This window comes from Gossypium arboreum, chromosome 7 (assembly GCF_025698485.1).
Source record: "Gossypium arboreum isolate Shixiya-1 chromosome 7, ASM2569848v2, whole genome shotgun sequence".
NCBI classification, from domain to species: Eukaryota; Viridiplantae; Streptophyta; class Magnoliopsida; order Malvales; family Malvaceae; genus Gossypium; species Gossypium arboreum.
In genome coordinates, this window is record NC_069076.1 from 28320464 (window position 1) to 28330863 (window position 10400).

Here is a 10400-nt window from a genome sequence, read left to right on the forward strand (position 1 = left end):
ATAGGGCCAGAGTGATTTCTGGATCCCCTGTTCTGACTTTAAAAATTCATAATAAATTTTACTAAAATAATTAGAAGTTGTTATTTATATGTACAGATTCCTTATTGAGTCTAGTTTTAATAGAAACAAACTTCATAGTAATTTAAATTTTGTATAGATATATATCTGATTCGTAATACACAGAGGTCAGAGCAGTCAAACCCTGAAACAGGGGATACTTTAATTAATAAACTGTACTAATTGGCCCAATAAAAAATTCTAGAAAAAAATTATTAAATAGATATATGAGTCTAGATTCATGGAAAATTTACGGATCTTGATTTAGAGTTTCGTAACTCAAGATATGATTTTTCTTGTAACTATGACGCGAGTAGCTAGAAAGCTGTGAATGTAGAAACAAATGATTTGAAGTTCTTAAATTGATAAATTATGTTCGGTAACCCCTCAAGCTCAACTCCGGTGATGGTCTCAGGCGTGGGGGCATTACAGTAAGTCAGTCGAAAGAGGAGGCACTGACAGTGGATAAGGTTAGGACCGTAAAGGAGTTCCAAGATGTTTTTCCGGAGGAGCTTTCAGGATTGCCTCCGAACCGAAAAGTTGAGTTTGGAATAGATTTGTTGCCTGGAATGGCGCCCGTGTCCATCGCACCGTATGGGATGGCACTGAAGGAGTTAGTGGAGTTAAAGGCTCAAATTCAAGAGTTGTTGGATAGGGGCTTCATTAGGCCAAGTGTGTCTCCATGGAGAGTACCAGTGCTATTCGTGAAGAAGGATGGTACAATGCGGATGTGCATTGATTATCGCCAGTTGAACAAACTGACAATTAAGAATAAGTATCCACTGCCAAGGATTGACGATCTGTTTGACCAGCTTAGAGGGGCTTCTGTATTTTCTAAGATCGACCTCCGATCTGGATATCATCAGTTAATGATACGAACTGCCTCGGGGAGAGTCGAGTCGTATGCGAGTTTGCTCGATCGTCTACGAGAAAGTATCGTTCAGTTTGTTCAAAAAAGATGTTTCTAAATAAATTATACGGAAGCTATTCAAGGGGTTCAAATGAAGGGGTTAAAATATGAATATTAAGGTTTGGTTTAAAGTAAATGAAAGAATGGAAAGAAGGAACTCAAAACCAAGCACGAACCAATACTAGAGAGTATTGACCCAATTGCTTATAGGCTTTCAAGGTGGAGAATGAAAGTGATAAAACCTCGACCCGCTACTTAGCAAAGTAGGAACCTCGGTTTTCAAGGCGTTCACACTAGCCAAGCTTATAGGCTTATAGGCTTTCAAGGCGTTCACACTAGCCAAGCTTCCTTTCACACCTGTTGTTCATTCGGTTTGATGCATTCACACTCAAGAGACCTTTCAACCAAGATGTTCACCCCTTTAAAGGCTTTCAAACTGCTCCATTAATATTCATACCTATTCGGCCAAGTATTGCAAATTGAATGACTCCACTAAGCTCATGGCCGAACCTAGACTTGTTGATACGAGCACGCCCCGCGAACTTTATCGAGCAAGTCTGTCAAGCCGAGCAATGACATGTTGGCAAGCTGATCCAAGCTCGTTTCCAGCTCCATGAGCTCCGTCCAGCTCACATCCAGCTTATTCGAGCTCAATCCATCTTGCCTCAGCTAAACCGAGCTCACTCCTAGCTCACTTTCAACTTACGAGCTAAACCTTAGCTCAACTTCAGCTTAGGAGTTTAGCCTCAGCTCAACTTTAGCTCACGAGCTAAAGCATAGCTCATTTTAGTTTAAACTCGGTTTTGTCTTTAATGCATTAAATAAAAATTTGCACATATTTATTTAAGCATTAAACTTGTCTTATATTAATATTTGTTATTAATATGCCATAGTCATTACATAAATTGATTATGTTCACATATTGAATTAATGCATGACATTAATGTGTTCACATCATGCCAATTTATTAGTGTCCATGAGATATCTTAATGACTTGTTTATTTCATGTAGGTACATCCCTTTGGACAGTACAATGTATGGATGAAGAAACATCTCTTTTGGGCATTCCACACTCATGAATGAAGAAGTATTAAATGCTGGTGCATGTACGGCTAGATGCAAGGTTTCTACAAATTCATGCATGTGTCGAATTCATGTATGGACATTAAAGGTTGGTCCATGAATGGATCAAATGCATGGGATGATAGAATGCATGAATGGCTTAAGTGCATGTATGGTGGCTGTCTCCTAACTTTCCAAGGCACTTATTCGGCCAGGAAGTAGCTGTTCACACTTTGAATTGACCTATAAGCTACTACACATGCATGGATGGGTTCAAGAACGTCCAAAGGAAGGAATTAACTCAATAATTCAACACATTGATTGAATTAAGTGTATGCACAAAGGGGAGAACGAATTTACTAGGTTCATGCTGCCATTTATGAACCTACATGCTATTAAAGAGTTTAATTATGAGGATACATGTTCCATACAAGTGCATGAACGTCCCAAGGAGATGAATGCAACCTTTGGTGCACATACAAGTCACTTGAAGCCTTTCTTTATGATTAAGCATTCATGCACACACTTAGGGGGAAGAAAGTGTCCATTCAACTAGTTCATGAATCTGCCGGTATTTATGAACTATTTTAATACATTAGTGTGAATGTTTTTATTATTGTGTGAACACCTAGATACTGAATTTGAATGGTCATCTATGTGCCTATAAGTATTTGTTTTCTTTCAATTGTAAGGGACTTTTGCCAAAATTGTTAATGAACATTTGTTCTTGTGAGGTTGCTTCCTCTCATATCTCGTACAAGTTTCGAAAGACTTATCTGGCTTGTGCTAGTGGCATCAATTGTCTTGTTTGAACTTTTCACCAATCTTGGTGTGGCGGTCACCTATCCATCTATCCATACTTTCACCTTAACAATATAGGAACCGGGGTGACACTTCTTAGTGTTGAATCATTCCTGACGTTGAGTTCGTTTTCCATTCCCATCCTTCGAATTATTTTGTTGTTATACCAAACTGACCCATTTATCCAACACCCATCTTTGCTACACATAACCGAACCTATTACTAAACTTACCCTTCTTGAAACCTTCCGCTTATTCTAATCCATTATTTTACTTTTATCACTAAAATCTGAGACACGAACGACTCTCTCGAACTACGATCGGGCAACTACGTGAATTCGACTCATCTACCCGGGCCGAATCACATCACTTGTCCAATCAACTCCTCATGCTTCCCAAATACATTCAGCCAAAATTCCTTCATTAAGAAGCTGACTTGTGGAGTTCCAAGGGCTGCACTTAGACATGGAAGACTTATGGTTTTGTTCTAGAACATTCTAGTCTATTCATAGCCGAATTTGCTTAACTCTTAAGTTAGTCTTTTGTCCATCGACTAGCACAAACTAAGGCTATAATAGTTTGTTTATTTCTTTGTAAAGGGACTTTTTTGCCAAATTTTTATTGAATTTAATCTTGTGAGAAATTTCTTCTCTAAACCTTGTTTCAGACTTTGTTGACTTATCTACCTAGTAGTGGCGTCAACCCTGTTTCGTTCACCCTTATATCGAGGTTCCTACTTTGCTAAGTAGCGGGTCGAGGTTTATCACTTTCATCCTCCACCTTGAAAGCCTATTGATACGATCACGGCTTCCCATAAGCCAAGTCCAAGCCGAGATCCGATGATGCTACCTCAAGGGCCGATCACAAGGGCTCGTGCAAAACAATTTAAAGAAGCTGTTATAGCTTTAGTTCAGCATGTGTGGGATGATGTCAATGCTAGACCTATCGAACCAGTTAGTGGCCATTTTGGAAATCCATGCCGAACTTTTCTACAAGTTCATTTCAGCTCACCAAGCTCACCTTCAGTTCAAGTTAGCTCCCATGTAGCTCCACACCAGCTCATTAGCTCGGAACCAGCTCATTATCAGCTCACGAGTTTAGGCCCAGCTCGGGTTTAGCTCATGAATTAACCATCAGCTCATGGAGTTCACTTTGAATTCATTTGACTACTATTGACTTTTTAATTAATAAGTTAATAATTAGTTAATTAATATCCTACATATTAAATTTAGTTCACATTAGTTATATTAAGTATGTCTTAAAAGTGTTTATTGATGATAATTAAATTTGTCATAACCGAATTTAATGTTGATATTTGTGTTCACATTAGTTTGAATTAATTCTGTTCACATTTCTTGTAGAAACGCAATGGACATATGGAGATTAAAAGCAAGCATGAATTTTGAAGGTGCATGGACGGTTGGGGGACTTGAATCTCTTGGGTGCATGTTCGGCCAAGTGCATGTATGACCATATTCAATGTCTTTAAGGTTCATGAATGTTTCCATTCATGTATGGTGTGCTATCTCTTCATTCTCCAAGGTGACCATTCGCCAAAGGGCACTCACACATGCATGAAGATAGCTTGGCCAATTAGCTTCCCCATGACTCTCCTTAATTGTTCACACCTATGTTCACATGGCAAGACCATTCGGTTCACCTTGTTCACACTAGAAGACTCTTCAACATTCGGTTTCACACACATGATGGCCTTTGGAGTGTCCACAATTAATTCATACTTTTTGGCCAAACATTGCTTCATTTAACAAGGTTGGCCGAATCTACAAGTGACCATTGGATATCATGCATTCACTTTGAGTTTTCTTAAGCATGAAGATGCATTCATCCACCATTCCCAAAATCGAATCTGGTCATGCATATTAAGAGTTATTTTTCTAGAATTTTCTTTTAATTAATGTGTAAGTATGAAAGGCCATTCGGCTACCTAGACTTAGGCTTATAAATACATGTTCAATTTCCATGTAAAGGACTTTTGAAACTTTTGGGAATGTTATGCTGCCAAAATCGTGAGGCAAACTTTTCTTTTATTTCGTTCAAAGATTCGTTTGGCGTTCCTAGCGTTCTAGTTGTGTCAACCGTGTTCTTTGTTGAACCCAAACTTATCACTATACGTAGTGTGGCATTCAAAATACCGAGGTTCCTATCTTGTTAGATAGTGGGTCGAGGTTTCCCTTACCAAACCTATAACCGAACTCAAAAGGCTAAATCAACGGGTCGATACCATTTCGGTATTTGGTTCTTGAAAGTACCTTTAGTAGTTCAAACCTGTTCTTTCTTCTTTACCTAATCGAACCTAAACCGACCAATTTGTTCATACCATTTTGTTCCTACCCTTTCGTTCCTACCCCTCTTTCTACTCTGACTATACCTTCAACTCAACTAATCCTAACATAACTTCTCGTAGACGATCGGGCAATCTACATACGACTCGACTCTTCTCGAGACGGTTCGTATCACCTATAACCATTTGGGTCGATATTTTCTAATATTGGTTCGTGCTTGCTTTTAAGAAACCTTTTCTTCCATATCCATCATCTATTAACTTCTTTCACTTTCCCTTTCAATTTAACCGAACCTATACATATTAATCTTATCCATAAACCATCATAGAACCATTATACATAGCTTCCATCCTATTTTCCCATCAACTTCATTTCAAAAGCGAATTGAACGATACTTTCTCGTAGACGATCGGGCAACTCCGCATATGACTCGACTCTCCCCGAGGTGGTTCGTATCATTTTTAATGTTGAATCATTCCTGACGTTAAGTTCGTTAATCCATCCCCACTTTCCCAAGCTTTTTTCTTTCATTACCAAAATTGAATCACCCTTCTAATAACCATCTTTTCTACCCTTAGCTGAACCTATCACTATTCTTACACTTATTTGAAACCTTCTGCTTATTCAAACCTATCCATTCACTTCTACTTCCAAAACTGAGGCACGAACGACTCTTCTCGTCTACGATCGGGCAATTATGTGAATTCGACTCAACCACTTGAGCCGGATCACATCAAATCTTAAAATAGGCTCTTAGGTTGATAAGAGAATCTTGACCCGCTAACTATAGAGAGTTAGGAACCAAAGATATATTTTAAATGCCACACCGGAGGTGATAAGTTCAGAATAAAACAAAGGAGAGATAGACGCCACGAGACGAAATCCCGATAAGTCAAATCAGTCCTAAAGTGAATAAAGAGAATTGAATTCTCACTAGAACAATTAAGTTCATATAAGTAGCAAAGTCTAAAAATTTCTAACCTTTACAAATGAAATCTAACAAATATTTATAGCCTAAAACATGGTCAACAAAATGGCCTCAAAAACTAGCTGAATGGCCATTTAATTCAACCTTTAAATGAGTTGAAATTTCCAGAAAAATTTAGGAAAATTCTAGGATGCTTCCTCCAGCCTTGAGAACGTATTTGGACAGCTTCCAAGGTGTCTTCATGCATCTGGAATCATTTAAAATAAAGGTGAGTTGATCAGCCACCTAGAAAGCCGAATGGTCACCTTGTAATTCAACTAGAAGAGTTGAAAATTTCTTAGAAGTTGCCAAGAAAGTTCGTTGAAGTTTCTTCACCAGCTGGAGAATTAAATGAGCTAAAAATTCCTCTTGTTGTATTCGGCCAAGTGAGTGAACAAGCCTAGGTGCTGCTTTGGTTAGCTGGACGGTCAAAGGGGCATTTAAATAAGCTTAGAAAACTTCAATGGGCAGCAATATTCAGCTGATATCTTAGTGAAGAAGCATGACCATTGATATGTCCAAGGCTGATACGAGCATGCCTCGCGAACTTTATCGAGCAAGTCTGTCAAGCCGAGCAATGACATGTTGGCAAGCTGATCCCAGCTCGTTTCTAGCTCCACGAGCTTTGTCCAGCTCAAATCCAGCTTATTCAAGCTCAATCCATCTTGCCTGAGCTAAACCGAGCTCACTCCTAGCTCACTTTCAACTCACGAGCTAAACCTTAGCTCAACTTCAGCTTAGGAGTTTTGATACGAACCGCCTCGGGGAGAGTCGAGTCGTATGCGAGTTTGCCCGATCGTCTACGAGAAAATATCATTCGGTTTGTTCAAAAAGGATGTTTCTAAATAAATTATGCGGAAGCTATTCAAGAGGTTCAAAGAAAGGGTTTAAAATATGAATATTAAGGTTCGGTTTAAAGTAAATGAAAGAATGGAAAGAAGGAACTCAAAACCAAGCACGAACCAATACTAGAGAGTATTGACCCAATTGCTTATAGGCTTTCAAGGTGGAGAATGAAAGTGATAAAACCTCGACCCGTTACTTAGCAAAGTAGGAACCTCGGTATATGGGTGAACGCCACACTATTTGATAGTGATAAGTTCGGGATAGTGAAGAACAGGGTTGACGCCACTAGGCTTCCTAGATAAGCCAACGAAGTCCTCAATGAAATATGAGAGAAAGAAATCTCACAAATTCCATGAAAGTTTAACAAAGTTTCATTAAGTGAAAAGTCTAACCTTTTACAAATGAAATAACATATATTTATAGCCTAAATAAGAGTAGCTGAATGGACAAGCTTAGAAGCTAAGAAATTTGGCCATAAACACCTAGATAATTCTAGAAGAAAAATCATGAATATCAATGAATGTGCAGCCCTTTAATGTTCCATCACCCCCCTTGGCCGAATGAAGCTTTAATGCACCTTGAATACTTGAATGGTTAGCTTGAAAATGCATGGATCATGCATGAAACGTCCCAATGTATGTTCCTCCATAAATTCGGTCCATGAACCTTCAAAACATGAACATTAAATAGCCCCTACTTGCATGAACGTCTCCAGTACATGTACTCCCTTAAATGCTATCCATTGAACCTCAATTCTACATGCACCTCTTCATACATTGCACCAAGCCCTACATGAACTTGCATTAATTTCCTTCCATGCATGCATGTGTACCGTCCAAAGGGATTGGATCTTCTAGATACATTCATGAATGAATCTTCATCATTCATGTAACCGAATGTGCATTTGAACCCAAACATTCATGTATTTTGTGCATTCATGTATTTGACAAATACATGAACTTGTAAACACCTTGAATCTGGTCATACATGCACCTAATTAAATGTTGTTCATTCATGCATGTGGGATGTCCAAAAGAGATGTTTCTTCAAGCATTCATTGCGCCATCCATGAGCATTGTACCTACAAGAAATAAAACAATTCATAAGACATCATGTGAACACACATAAATTCAGCACAATGTGAACACATTTAAGTTATGTGATATCTATGACATATTAATAACAAATATGAATATAAGACAAGTTTAATGCTTAAATAAATATGTGCAAATTTTATTTAATGCATTAAAGACAAAACCGAGTTAAACTTAAATGAGCTAAGCTTTAGCTCGTGAGCTAAAGTTGAGCTGAGATTAAACTCCTAAGCTGAAGTTGAGCTAAGGTTTAGCTAGTGAGCTGAATATGAGCTAGGAGTGAGCTCGGTTTAGCTCAGGCAAGTTGGATTGACCTCGAATAAGCTAGATTTGAGCTGGACGGAGCTCGTGGAGCTGGAAACAAGCTGGGATCAGCTTGCCAACATGTCAATGCTCGGCTTGACAGACTTGTTCGATGAAGTTCGCGGGGCGTGCTCGTATCAAGTTTAGCCTCAACTCAACTTTAGCTCACGAGCTAAAGCTTAGCTCATTTTAGTTTAAACTCAGTTTTGTTTTTAATGCATTAAATAAAAAATTGCACATATTTATTTAAGCATTAAACTTGTCTTATATTAATATTTGTTATTAATATGTCATAGTCATTACATAAATTGATTATGTTCACATAGTTGAATTAATGCATGACATTAATGTGTTCACATCATGCCAATTTATGAGTGTTCATGAGATATCTTAATGACTTGTTTATTTCATGTAGGTACATCCCTTGACGGTACAATGTATGGATGAAGAAACATCTCTTTGGGCATTCCACACTCATGAATGAAGAAGTATTAAATGCTGGTGCGTGTACGGCTAGATGCAAGGTTTCTACAAATTCATGCATGTGTCGAATGCATGTATGGACATTAAAGTCTAGTCCATGAATGGATCAAATGCATGGGATGATAGAATGCATGAATGGCTTAAGTGCATGTATGGTGGCTGTCTCTTAACTTTCCAAGGCACTTATTCGCCAAGAAGTAGCTGTTCACACTTTGAATTGACCTATAAGCTACTACACATGCATGGATGGGTTCAAGAACGTCCAAAGGAAGGAATTAACTCAATAATTCAACACATTGATTGAATTAAGTGTATGCAAAAGGAGAACGAATTTACTAGGTTCATGCTGCCATTTATGAACCTACATGCTATTAAAGAGTTTAATTATGAGGATACATGTTCCATACAAGTGCATGAACGTCCCAAGGAGATGAATGCAACCTTTGGTGCACATACAAGTCACTTGAAGCCTTTCTTTATGATTAAGCATTCATGCACACACTTAGGGGAAGAAAGTGTCCATTCAACTAGTTCATGAATCATCAATTTATGAACTATTTTAATACATTAGTGTGAACGTTTTTATTATTGTGTGAACACCTAGATGCCAAATTTGAATGGTCATCTATGTGCCTATAAATATCTATTTTTCTTTCAATTGTAAGGGACTTTTTGCCAAAATTTTTATTGAATTTAATCTTGTGAGAATTTTCTTCTCTAAACTTTGTTTGAGACTTTGTTGACTTATCTACCTAGTAGTGGCGTCAACCCTGTTTCTGTCACCCTTATACCGAGGTTCCTACTTTGCTAAGTAGCGGGTCGAGGTTTTATCACTTTCATTCTCCACCTTGAAAGCCTATAAGCAATTGGGTCAATACTCTCTAGTATTGGTTCGTGCTTGCTTTTGAGTTCCTTTGATACGAATCGTCTCAGGAAGAGTCGAGTCGTATGTAGATTGCCCGATCGTCTACGAGAAGTTACGTTAGGTTTAGTTGAGTTAAAGGTATGGTCAAAGTAGAAAGAGGGGTACGAATGGAATGGTAGGAACGAAAGGGTAGGAACAAAAGGATATGAACAAATTGGTCGGTTTAGGTTCGACTAAGTAAAGAAGAGAACGGGTTTGGAACTACTAAAGGTACTTTCAAGAACCAATACTGAAATGGTATCGACCCGTTGATTAAGCTTTTTGAGTTCAGTTATAGGTTTGGTAAAGGAAACCTCGACCCACTATCTAACAAGATATGAACAAATTGGTCGGTTTAGGTTCGACTAAGTAAAGAAGAGAACGGGTTTGGAACTACTAAAGGTACTTTCAAGAACCAATACTGAAATGGTATCGACCCGTTGATTAAGCTTTTTGAGTTCGATTATAGGTTTGGTAAAGGAAACCTCGACCCACTATCTAACAAGATAGGAACCTCGGTATGTTGAACGCCACACTATGAATAGTGATAAGTTCGGGTACGGCAAAGAACACGGTTGACACAACTAGAACGCTAGGAACGCCAAACGAATCTTTGAACGAAATATAAGAAAAGTTTGCCTCACAATTTTGGCAGCATAACATTAACATAA